Source organism: Lonchura striata, chromosome 5 (assembly GCF_050655825.1).
Source record: "Lonchura striata isolate lonStrDom1 chromosome 5, ASM5065582v1, whole genome shotgun sequence".
Lineage (NCBI taxonomy): Eukaryota > Metazoa > Chordata > Aves > Passeriformes > Estrildidae > Lonchura > Lonchura striata.
Window position 1 is genome coordinate 3,595,257 of NC_140707.1, and position 12,726 is coordinate 3,607,982.

A 12,726-nucleotide genomic window follows, 5' to 3' on the forward strand; every position below is an offset into this window, starting at 1 on the left:
CAGCCAGGCTGTGCAATGCCCAAATCTGGGAGCATCCCCCTGCGTGTGGACTCATCTGCAAACTCCCTGTGGAACCTGGCTTTGGAGAAGGTGTCAGAATCAAAGTCCACCATCTCCAGCCTGCCAAAGACCAGGTGGAGCAAGAGGTTGTCATCCTTGACATCATCTTCACTGTCCCCAGCAGCAGCAGCCCCACCTGGTACAGCTTCTCCAGGGGCTTTTTCTCCTTCCCTGGGCCAGACCAGGCTGTCATGGCTCTGCCCAGGGCCACAGCCATCCATGAACCATGGCAAGCAAAACCAGGGGGATGGTGGCCCCCAGTGCTTGCCACACCAGGTCTCCAGCTCAGCTCCAGCCCAAGAGCTGCGTGTTCCCTTCTGCTGACCCCTGCTCAGAGCTACAGGCAGGACAAAACCTGTCTGGTTGGCTTTGCCACTGAATGCCAAGAGATGTGTGGAGCTGTTACCTGCCAGGCCCCTGGATCCAACTGTGCACTTGGATCTCTCCCATCTTCTAGGGCAGAGGAACACCCTGCACCCAAGGATCACGGAAAAGCTCTTCTAAGGATGGCCTGTTCAAGGGCTGCATGGACAAACACTTCTTAATGACATCCTGGCACTCTGGGGAGAGAAACCAGAAATCACCAGTCATTTGGAGAAGTTGCCCCCCAACTCCCAGGCCATGCTGGGTGTGCCCAGAGCTGGGCCTAAACTTCCCCATGGATTTTCTGTTTGGAGGAGAGCAGGAGAACAGGACATGTGCCACCTCCTCAGCAGCTGCCAGAGCAGGACGCCCATGAGCTGCTGCTGTCTCCCAGCCCTGGCTTTGCCCCTCTGCCCAGAGATGAGGATCCACCTTGAGAGAGCCATGGTGGGAACAAGATCTGACCCCAGATATCTCCTGGCCCCTCCTGAACGGGTGCTTCCCCATGACCAGGTGGTGCAGCAGGAGGCCCAGGGATCAGATCGTCGCTGCCTCGCCGTGGTAGCATTGCTGGTGGATCCACTCTGGTGGGCTGTAGGACAGGGTTCCTGTGGAACACAGACACAGTTCATCAGGGGGATGCTGCAGCCTCCAGCACCTGGAGGAGCAGCCCCCGCGCCTCCTCCTCCGGCAGGAACCCCCGCTCCGCCAGGAAACCCGACAGGTCCTGGCACCGCTCCGGATGCTCCAGCACCAGCACAAAGCTGTCGGGGAGCTGAAGCCACTGCAGGAGCTGAATGACACCAGCACAGCCAGAGGAGACCTTGTCCAGCAGCGCGATCTCCAGGGCTGCGCTGGTGCCGTGGGGCTGCGGGAGGAGCACGATGCCGTCAGTGGGGCTGATGCCGTGCCGGGGGTCGGGAACCCCTCGGCCAGCCCGGGATGCTCTGCGCCCTGCGCTGGCCCCACGCCCGCTCTCCCTCCAGGCGTCCTGGCAGCTCCCACCCTGCCGGGCCCCGGCTCAGCCCCGCCCGGCACGGCCCGGCTTCTGCCGCTGGCCCCGCTCATCACCAGCTCGCCCCGGCGCCGGACGCGGTTCCCTGGCACCCTTTTGATGGCCACCTGCGAGCCGAGGGCAGCAGCGGGCTGAGCTCGCCGCCTGCCCCGCACAGCCCCATCCTTCTCCTCCTTCTCCTTCTCTCCCTCCTCCTCCTCCTTCCCCTCCTCCGCGCCCGCCGCCGGCCCCGCCGCTCCCCGGGCGCCGTCCGAGAGCCGCGTGGCCGCGCAGCCGCCGCCGCAGCCGCCGCTGCCCAGCAGCGAACCCGCCGGGGCCGCTCCTGCCGGGCCTCCTGCGCCTTCCCTGCGGGCGGGACACGGCTGTCAGCGCTCGGCCCGGGCCAGGAGCGGCCCCGAGCGCCGCCCGAGCGCCCCGGGCCGGCCATGCCCCGGCGTTCTCCCCCAGCATCCCAGATTCGCCATGAAATGGGAACCCTGAGCTTGTGGAAGTGCCTGAAGGATGCCCTGTTCCTCTGCAGGGACACTCGGGCTGAGACAGGAGCCGGAGCCCTCTCTGGGGAAGCCTCCTCCGAGCTGGAATTTGTGCCGTGCTGGGAGAGGAGGAGGAGGGGAGAAGGCTGGCGCTGTGTGGCAGGAGCAGGAGGTTTGGGCCGCAGGACATTCCGTCTGCGCCGCTGCCCCGCAATGGGCGGGAACGCTGTGGGGAAGACTGGGGGACACTGGAGCGGGATATAGATGACACTGGGGAGAACTGGGAGGGCCTGGGAATGAACTCAGGTGTATTGGGAAGGACTGGGCTGTGCTGGGAGGGACTGGAGGGGCACTGGGGCTGTACTGGGCTGTACTGGGGATGAACTGGGCTGTGCTGGGAGGGACTGAAGGGGTTGAATGGGCTGTTCCCGCCCCCACCGCCTCCCATTTGCCGAGGCTCTCGCCCATCACAGCCCCAACCAATCAGCGCCAGGGATTATGGCTTTGGGGGCGGGGCCTGGGGTCTGCGCCATCTTTTTTTACTTACAACTCCCGTCATGCTCTGCGGCCCCATAGAGCCCCATTAAAGCCGGGACTACAACGCCCGTCATGCCCCGCGCTCCACAGAACCCCGGTACCGCCCCCATCTGTCCCATCAGTGTCCCCCAGACCCTCCGGGACCCCCAAGTTCCCTCAGCGCCCATTAGGGACCACCAAAATATTACTGGCAAAGTACAAAAGAACAAGGAACTTTGGAAAAGTGTTTAATACAAATCCAATCCAACTTAAATCACTTGTCACAGCTGTAACTTCATTCACTCAGCCCATTTAGCCTGGAAAGCCCTAAACACTGAAGTTGTTCAGGTACCCACAAATGTTCCATATAAAGAGCATTAGAAGGAGAGGAAAGAGAGAGAGACAGGAAGACAGAAGCTCCACAGAAAGACACACATGTGGCTCCCAGCTCCTGGGGCTCCAGTGTGGGTGAGACACAAACCCCAGGAGAAGGCAGAGTCCATACCAGGGGCTGACCTTGTGCTCCTTGGTTTTAAGCCCCTGGGCCTTCGTGGGCCTCCCCCCAGCTGGGACTTCTGATATCTCAGGTGTTCAGAGCTGGGTGAGCGCTGTCCCATCTGTGTGACTGATTGACAGCTCAGCCCAAGGTGTCTGGGGACATTGATCTCATCCAGCCTCTGACAGCGACCACGGTGACACTGGGGAACCTCATGGAGCATCATGGAGCCATGGGTCAGTTGGGACAAGGCAGGTCCAGAGACACCCTGGTGACACTGGGGAACCTCATGGAACCATGGGTCAATTGTGACAAGGCAGGTCCAAGGACACCCTGGTGACACTGGGGAACCTCATGGGACCATGGGTCAGCTGTGACACTGTGGGGACCTCGTGGAATCAGAGCAGACCATTGGGAAGCTCCCATGGAGCCAAGGGCCCAGGGTGACACTGTGGAGCCCAGAGTGTCACGAGGAGCCATTGTGACACTGTGGGTCCCCATGGAACCAAGGGAACATGGGACAGGCTGATGCCTTAAGTTTTAGCTTCCATATTTTCCCAATTCTGTGCTGTATCAGTCTGTAACTCTGAACTTCATGCAGAGTGTCAGCAAGTTCTCTTACAGTGTAGTCAGACAAAACAATCCTTTTCCTGCCCGAGATCCAAGGACACCGCTGCAGCTTCAGGCCCAAAAAGTGAAAACACCAGCGAATTGAGGAGAGCAGACTGGGAGGGTGGGGCTGCATAACCTGAAGGTGTAATTGACAATTAACCCCAATATGGAAATGAACCAGAACTTTTAAAAGTGTGAAAACGCGTGACCGGGCGTCCATCCTGGGTGTACCCTCAGCCAGGCCCTTGTACTGCCCAGGTGAATCCTTTGAAGGCCTTTTTAATAAATCCCCACTTTACTCCTGTAACACTGTCCAGCCTCTGCTCTAGGTGGCCTCTCAAGGCATCAAGGCCTGGCTGGCTTGGCCACCCAGGGGCCACCTCTCATCTTCCTGTGAAACACTGGGACCCTGTGCTTTTCTTTCTTATGGGAAAAAAGCACCTTTCACATCCAGGCACCCATGGCCAAAGTTGGGAATCCGCCTCCAGGATTCCCTATATCCAGGGATTTCTCCCAGGTGAAAGCTTCCAGGAGAGACAAGTCTGGCTGGCCTTGGTTTCCAAAGAGCTGATTCTTATCTGCCTTTGAAACACTGGGGCTTTGTGCTTTCCTTTATGATGAAAAGAACTCTTCTTCCTGCCCAGGTGCCCATGGCCAGAACTGAGATTCCACCTTCAAAATTCTGAATATCCAAGGATTTCCCCCAGATGAAAGGTCCAGGAGAGACAGGTCTGGCTCTCTTGGCCTATGGTGACCACCTCTCATCTTCTTCCAAAACACCTGGGCTCCACGCTTCTCTTTCCTATGGGAAAAACCATCCATCTTGACCAGATGCCCATGGCCAAAGTCTGGAATCCTCCTCCAGAATTCCCTAGGTCCAAGGATTTCTCAGAGACAAAAGCTGCCAGGAAAAACAGGTCTGGCTGGCCTGGCCTCCCAGGAGCCTTCTCTCTCTGCTTCTGCCCCTGCAACACGGGGGCTCTGGGCTTTCCTTCCTATGGAAAAGAACCATCCTTCTTAACAATGCAGAAATGGCCGAAATTGGGGTTCCACCTCCCAAATTCCCTATATCCAAGGGTTTCTTTCAGACAAAAAAAATACCAGAACAGAGAGGTCTGGCTGCCCTTGGCCTCTGATGGTCACCTTTCATCTGCCCCTGAAACACCGGTGTTCCGTCCTTGCCTTCCTATGGAAAAGAACCGTCCTTCACCTCCAGGCAGCCAGGTCTGAAACTGGCATTCCACCTCTAAAATTCCCTATATCCAAGGACAAAATCTGCCAGCACCATCTGATCTGGCTGCCCTTGGCCTCTGGTGGCTGTGGCTCATCTGCCCCTGGAACGCTGGGGCTGGGTTGTTCCCTTCCTGTGGAGACCATGGTGGCACGGTGAGGACCTGGTGGAACCATGGAGTCCATTGTGACACTTTGGGGCCACGGTGACACCGTGGGGCTCCATGGAACCCAGAGACCACCATGACTCTGTGGGGCCTTGTGGAACCATGGAGACCATTCCGACCCTTCAGGGCCTGGTGTCACCAAGGGGGCATTGTGACACCTCAGGGCCTTCTGGAAACAAGGGACCAGGCTCCATGGAATGAGGGGAACAGGGAACAGGTCTGGCAGGCTTGGCCTCCCAGGGACCACTTGACAGGTCTGGCTGATCTTGGAATATCAAGGGCTGCTTCTAATCTGCCCATGAACCACTGGGGCTCCGTGCTTTCCTTGCTATGGAAAAGAACTGTCCCTTTTTTCAGACACCCATGGACAAAATTGGTACTTCCCCTAAAAAATTTCCTGTATGCAAGGGTATCTGCCAGAAAAAAACCTGCCATCTCTGGCTGGCCTTGGCCTCTGATGGTCGCATCTCAGTTGCCTCAGAAGCACTGGGGCTCTGTTCCTTTCTTCCTGCAGAAAAGAACTGACCCTCTTGTCCAGGAGCCATGGCAGGAACTGGAATGTGGCCACCAAAATTCCATCTATCCTTGCATTGCTCCCAGACAAAAGCTGCCAGGAAGGACAGTTCTGCCTGGCCTTGGCCTCTGGTGATATGAGCAGAATGTTTTCCTTTGCAAACACCTTGGACAGGGCCCAGAGATCTCCCGAGCTGGGTTTTGCAGGCCTCAGGAACATAACCCATGTATGGAGGCTGATGTGCCTGGGCTCAGTTGTGAAGAGACTGAGGACAGATCAGGAGTGGCCTGGCAGGGCTTGAAAGGTGGATTCCGAAATGGTGGAGCTTTTCTCCATAGTGGGAATCAGGCAGGGAGAGAAATTATGCCACAAATGCAGCTGGGGAAGGACAGACTGGACACATGAGGAGAGGAATTTCCCTCCCAGGGCAGGGCTGTGGTGCAGCACGTCCCCAGCAGGAGCCTGGAGCAGCCCAAGGCTTTGTGTGGCCAGGCAGGGGCAGCAGGAGGCAGAGCTGCCAGCAAAGGAAGGGCCAGCGAGGTGGGGCAGCCGGGGGTGACGACAGCCTGCAGGGACAGAGGCGCAGGGCAGGGACACCGTGGGACAGCCTGGGCTGCAGAGGGCTCAGGGATGTGCAGCAGCTACAAGGCCCTGACAGAGCCAACCTGTGCAGCCCTTTGGCCATGGCTGCTGGCCCTGGGCCTGAGGCCACCAGGGAACAAGTGACCCTTGCAGCCCTGGGGCCTCAGTGCCTCCTTGTCCCTGCTCAGCAGCCTGGCAGGGGCCGCCCCATGGTCCTGCCCTTGGCACTGCACATCCCCACATGCCAGTGCCCATCCCGGGAAGAGCCCTGAGCAATGAGGGAGGGACACGATCTGCCTTGCCAGGGGCTGGGGCTCAGGCCTGGGCCCTTTGCATTCCTGAAACACATACAGGTTTGCTCAGCACCAGAGCCACCTTCCCCTTGCTTGTCCCTTGCTTTCATCTCTGCTCCAGCATTATGCTCTACTTGGGGACACTTTCTCAGTCGTGTCCCTCAGTGGGACCCATTAAAACTTCAAGAAACTTCAGTGTTTCAATCACACTTTGAGTTCTTGAGAAGTTTTTTGAGCACACTCTCTGGGAATGAGACTAATGAAAACAACAGCAGCCCCTGAGACGGTCATCAAAGTCCTTGTGCTGTGTCTGTGCAGCTGAGCTGGGCTGGGCTCCTGGCACAGAGGGTGATCCTGGTAACCAAGCAGAGCTTCAAAAGCACATTTCTCTTGCTGAGCAGCTCTTCTCCCAGCCCAGCAGGGCTGGGGCACTGCCTGCAGCCAGCCTGGGCACAGCACCGAGGCACAGAGAGCTTCAATCAGTCAGGGCTGGGAAGGGGCTGAGAAGTGCCTGGGGCAGTGTCGTGGTTTGACACGGAAAGATAATTTTTTCCGGAAGGAAGAGGTCAATTTAGATATTGACCAATTGAAAGTAGACACGCCTCTGAGAACACAGAGGGGTTGAAAGCAGAATTCCCAGGAAAACTCGCTCTCTTTGGTTCCGGTCAACGTGCAGTACAGACCTTCCCCCGCCCAGCCACGAGCTGGGTGGGGGAGGGGAAGCCCATGGCCTGAGAAAGGTAGGCCGAAAGCCCCAAGGGTAGTGGAAGGACTGGAACCGGGCTGGCCCCTGCAGATAGAAGGGTGGAAGAAATCTGGGATGTCTCCATTTCCCCCCCCAGAGTTCCTCTCCCGAGAGGGAGAGAGAAAGCCGCAAGGAAGGAAGAGCGGGGAGAGCTGCTGCAAGGTGCCCAGTTGTGTGGGAATTGCTGGATGTCCGGGCATCGAGCCATCCTGGGAATTCGGACTTTTAACCCTTCCTTGAGAAATAAAAGCTTTGTGAATTTTCCTTTCCCCTCCTCGGTTTGAAAGAGAAGAAGAAAGACACCTTGGACCCTGGGATGAGATGTTGGAAGGAAGAATTCTGGATAGGAGGGGGACAAGGAGTGGCTTTTGGCTGGACTTTTCCATGTTAGCCACAACCTGAACCAAATCTTCTCCGTCAAGAGGGACTGTGTTTTGAGAAGATGCCAGTGAATCAAGAGACCTGCTTCAGCTGAGAAAAAGACAAAAGTGGAGTGAACAGAGAAAAAGTTAGGGAGTTTGTGGTGGCGCCCCCTTGCCCTGGAAAGGAAAGAGAAAAAAAAAAGATCTCTGTTCTTGAGCCCTCAGCCCCAGGGGAAAATGGGGGGGACTGTGGTCCCAAACAATGAAAAACTGAACCGTTGTTTTCTCCCCTCTTGGCAGGGCATCCTTGAAAGGGAAAATCCTAAAGGCAGTCTGACCATCCATGCATTGGTGGTGAGAGCACTGTGCATAGAAAGGAGAAGGGTCACCATAGCAAACTTTTTCTCCGGGCAGTGCCATGTGTGACATGGAAACACAGGATGTGGAGCTGTGTTTCTTGGGGGGTCTGTGGCACAGGAGAGACTCTGTTCCCTCGATAGACTGAGTATCGGTTGTTTGGAGGGTGAAAACCTGATTGGGGTCCAAATTGTGTCTCACTGTGGTTTGTTGGAGTTGGGTGGTGGGGAGAAGAATGTTTTGCAAAGTTTTCATTTGGATCTTTATGTGTTTTTTTTTTCCTTCTTTAGTTTTCTCTTTTCTTTTGTAGTGATAGTTTAATAAAGTTTTTTTCCTGTTATCAAGCTTAAGCCTGCTTTGCTCTATTCTAAATTCCACTTCACAGCATTCCAGGTAAAGATCACATTTTCATGGGGGCACTGGCATTGTGCCAGTGTCAAACCATGACAGGCAGAATCACTGCCAGCCCTTGGCACAGGAACCTCTGGCTGCAGGACAATGCAGCTGCAGCTCCTGCAGTGATCTCCTAAAGCTGGAACATCCCAATGCCCACAGATCCTGTGAGTACTGAGTATTTCTGGTGCAGGGGAGGTGAAATGCTCATGAAACTCTGACATACTGAGGGCTTCTGATTAGTCATAGAATATTTCCAAGACAAGGATTTTGATAAAAATGTGGAAATTTCCTAAGAATTTGTAGTCAGCTGTGTACTATTGAAGAGTGGCAGGGAAAGAAGGATAAATATTAAAGGTTGATTATGAATATTGACAAGTGCATGAGACGTCTGAACTGTTACTTTTAGTGATCAGTAGGTTCACAGGAGATCCCTAATGTACTTTCAGCCACTGTGTCCGTGGAAAGCAGCAGCAACACCTTTCCTGGATCCATCAGGCTCAGTCTGAGCTGTCCTTTCTCCAAGCTGCAAACAGAACCTGCCCCCAGCCTGTGCCCTGCTAACAGGCAGGGTTCTGTCAGGCCAAGGAGAGTGCACAGATATTTGGGGTGTGGGAATGCTGGCAGGGAGAGATGAGGCACAGGGAAACACTTGCAGGAGGAAAATCTCCAGGAAGCAGAGAGAAGATCAGGGAAGGAGAGAAAACAAAACCCAGAAATACTGTGGCAGGGAGAGTTTAGAGATGCCCAGAGGATCCCCTCCAGTGCAGCCCCTCCCTCTGCACAAGCCCCCTCCCTCCTGTGCCCCAGCCAAGCCTCTGCCCTCAGGGCCGGGGCTCCAAGGCGTGCAGCCCCTCCTGTGCAGGCAGAGCTGCAGCAGAGCCGTGGGGCAGCTCTGCAGCCCTGGGCCCAGTTCCCTCTGCAGAGCACAGGGCTGGGAGCAGCTGCCCAGCACTGGGGGCTCTGGCAGGGGCACAGCTGGCTCAGGGTGACACAGCTGTCCCCAGTGCCCGGCTCTGGGCAATGCTGGCAGTGCAGCCAGGGAAGGAGCTGCACCTCCCTTCATCCAGTGCCATCAGAGGGACACTTGGAAGTCTCCCTGAGATTTCAGTCCAAGCTGGGAGCTTCAATGCAGAGTGCAAAGCTGTCCTAGAGAATCTCTGATTTATGAGATTTATGGGGAAAGGTAGAGGTGTTGTGACACTGAAAATGCTGCTGGGTTGGTGAAATGAGCAAGGTCAGTCCTTGGCTACAAATGTGGAGCTGGGCTGTGGTGGATCCATCTGCTCTTACCTGTACCTGAGGGTTTGTAAGAGAAACATGGGAGTGTGACCATCCTTCATGTGAGAAAAATGAAAGCCAAGAGAAGCTCCAAACAGAATGAATAATCATCTCCTCTCAGTCTCCACTCATCATCTTTCCTCAGAAAACTCACTGTAGTCATCAATGGGATGGAGATATGCTGAGGGTTTCTGATATCCAGGAATACCAGGAGAAAAATGGAGGCAGCATAAAAAGAAAACCACAAAACTCTCAAATACAGAAGTGTACACATCTGTGTTACAGAGGAGGGTGTATGGGAAATGGCGTTAACTTTAATTACAGGCATCTCCTCTAACTCTTCACTATCCTTTCTCCATGAACAGGTGCCCATGTGCAGCCACAGCAAATGTCCAACAGCAGCTCCATCAGCCACTTCCTCCTGCTGGCACTGGCAGACACGCGGCAGCTGCAGCTCCTGCACTTCTGCCTCTTCCTGGGCATCTCCCTGGCTGCCCTCCTGGGCAACGGCCTCATCATCAGCGCCGTAGCCTGCGGCCACCACCTGCACACGCCCATGTTCTTCTTCCTGCTCAACCTGGCCCTCAGCGACCTGGGCTCCATCTGCACCACTGTCCCCAAAGCCATGCACAATTCCCTCTGGGACACCAGGAACATCTCCTACTCAGGATGTGCTGCACAGCTCTTTTTCTTCATGTTCTTCATTTCAGCAGAGTATTTCCTGCTGACCATCATGTGCTACGACTGCTACGTGTCCATCTGCAAACCCCTGCACTACGAGACCCTCCTGGGCAGCAGAGCTTGTGCCCACATGGCAGCAGCTGCCTGGGCCAGTGCCTTTCTCAATGCTCTCATGCACACAGCCAATACATTTTCCCTGCCCCTGTGCCATGGCAATGCCCTGGGCCAATTCTTCTGTGATATCCTACAGATCCTCAAGCTCTCCTGCTCCAATTCACACCTCAGGGAACTTGGGCTTCTTGTGGTTACTAGCAGTTTATTATTTTCTTGTTTTGTGTTCATTGTTTTCTCCTATGTGCAGATCTTCAGGGCTGTGCTGAGGATCCCTTATGAGCAGGGACGGCACAAAGCCTTTTCCACCTGCCTCCCTCACCTGGCCATGGTCTCCTTGTTCCTCAGCACTGCTATGTTTGCTCACCTGAAGCCCCTCTCAATGTCCTCCCCATCCCTGGATCTGGCCCTGTCAGTTCTGCCCGATGAAATCCTGCCCAGCGTGGGCAACTGAGCCCTTGAAGGACTTAGTGTCATGTCAAGGCTTGCTTTCCCTCCCAAAGCCTTCCCTTGGCAGCCTTGGGCAGGGGATTCATCCTCCCTCCCTCCTCCTTCCCACAGACCTGCTCGGAACCACTCCATGGGCACTTTCCATTCTCTGTGTCTGTCCTCAAGTGCAGTGCCAACCTGGGTGAGTCCTGGCTCTGTCCTGAGCTCCCAGGAGCACACAGGCTGAGATGGGAACGCTCAGCCACACCAGGGCCCTGCCCCTGCCAGCAGCACCCCCACAAGCAGCAGCTGCAGCAGCAGCAGCAGCAGCAGCAGCAGCAGCAGTCGCCTCTCAGCTGTTGGTGCCCCTGCACTGCAGCCCCTCCCGCTGGCACCAACGTTCCCTTGTGGCCTTGGAGACAGTCATGAATCCATCCATGGGGTCACAGAGCCATGGAATCCCAGAGTTCCAGGTTCCTGGAATCCTGGAGTCATTGAATCCTGAGAACCACACTCAGAGGAGGAGGAGGAGGAGGAGGAGCGGTAGGAGGAGGAGGACGAGGACGAGGAGGACGAGGAGGACGTGAAGGATGAGGATGAGGAAGAGGAGGAGGAGGATGAGGATGAGGAGGAAGAGGACGAGGATGAGGAGGACGAGGACGAGGACGAGGAGGAGGAGGAGGAGGACGACGCGGAGGACGAGGACGAGGACGAGGACGAGGACGAGGAAGAGGACGAGGACGAGGAGGACGAGGACGAGGAGGAGGACGAGGAGGAGGAGGAGGAGGAGGAGGAGGAGGAGGAGGAGGACGAGGAGGAGGACGAGGAGGAGGAGGACGAGGAGGAGTATGAGGAGGACGAGGAGGACGAGGAGGAGGAGGAGGACGAGGAGGAGGAGGACGAGGAGGAGGAGGACGAAGACGAGGAGGAGGAGGACGAGGAGGAGGAGGACGAGGACGAGGAGGAGGAGGACGAGGAGGAGGAGGACGAGGAGGAGGAGGACGAGGAGGAGGACGAGGAGGAGGAGGAGGTGGAGGACGACGACGAGGAGGAGGAGGACGAGGAGGAGGAGGAGGAGGACGAAGACCAGGAGGAGGACGAGGAGGAGGAGGAGGAGGACGAGGACGCGGACGAGGACGAGGAGCAGAAGGAGGAGGAGGAGGAGGACGAGGAGGAGGAGGAGGAGGACGAGGAGGACGAGGAGGAGGAGGAGGCTGAAGAGGAGGAGGAGGTGGATGAGGAGGAGGACGAGGAGGAGGAGGACGAGGACGAGGAGGACGAGGAGGAGGACGAGTAAGAGGAGGACGAGGAGGAGGTGGACAAGGAGGAGGAGGAGGACGAGGATGAGGAGGAGGAGGACCAGGAAGAGGAGGACGAGGAGGACGAGGAGGACGAGGAGGAGAAGGATGAGGATGAGGACGAGAAGGACGAAGACGAGGAGGAGGAGGACGAGGAGGAGGAAAAGGAGGACGAGGACGAGGAGGAGGAGGACGAGGAGGAGGATGAGGACGAGGAGGACGTGGAGGATGAGGATGAGGAAAAGGAAGAAAAGGATGAGGATGAGGAGGCGGAGGACGAGGACGAGGAGGAGGAGGAGGATGAGGACGAGGAGGAGGAGGACGAGGACGAGGAGGAGGAGGAGGAGGAGGAGGAGGAGGAGGAAGACGAGAAGGAGGAGGACGAGGAGGAGGAGGACGAGGACGAGGAGGAGGAGGACGAGGAGGAGGAAGAAGAGGAGGAGGAGGAGGAGGACAAAGAGGAGGAGGAGGACGAGGAGGAGGAGGACGAGGAGGAGGACGAGGAGGAGGAGGAGGTGGACGAAGACCAGGAGGAGGAGGACGAGGAGGAGGAGGACGACGAGGAGGAGGACAAGGAGGAGGACGAGGACGAGGAGGAGGAGGAGGAGGACGAGGAGGAGGAGGACGAGGAGGAGGAAAAGGAGGACGAGGACCAGGAGGAGGACGAGGAGGAGGAGGACGAGGAGGAGGATGACAAGGAGGAGGACGAGGAGGAGGAGGACGAGGAGGAGGAGGACGAGGACCAGGA

The 12,726-nt window shown here is 56.7% G+C and overlaps 1 long non-coding RNA gene across 1 annotated transcript in view; it reads left to right on the forward strand.

Annotated features, from left to right (window-relative positions):
• The window catches only part of LOC146767132 (uncharacterized), a 254,644-nt gene extending 246,515 nt beyond the window's left edge, over positions 1 to 8,129 (forward strand). Inside the window, exons 2-3 of the long non-coding RNA XR_014955909.1 lie at positions 7,039 to 7,061; positions 7,164 to 8,129. This is a non-coding gene — a long non-coding RNA (uncharacterized LOC146767132). The remainder of the gene's footprint in view (positions 1 to 7,038; positions 7,062 to 7,163) is intronic.
• Positions 8,130 to 12,726: the final 4,597 nt, after the last annotated feature.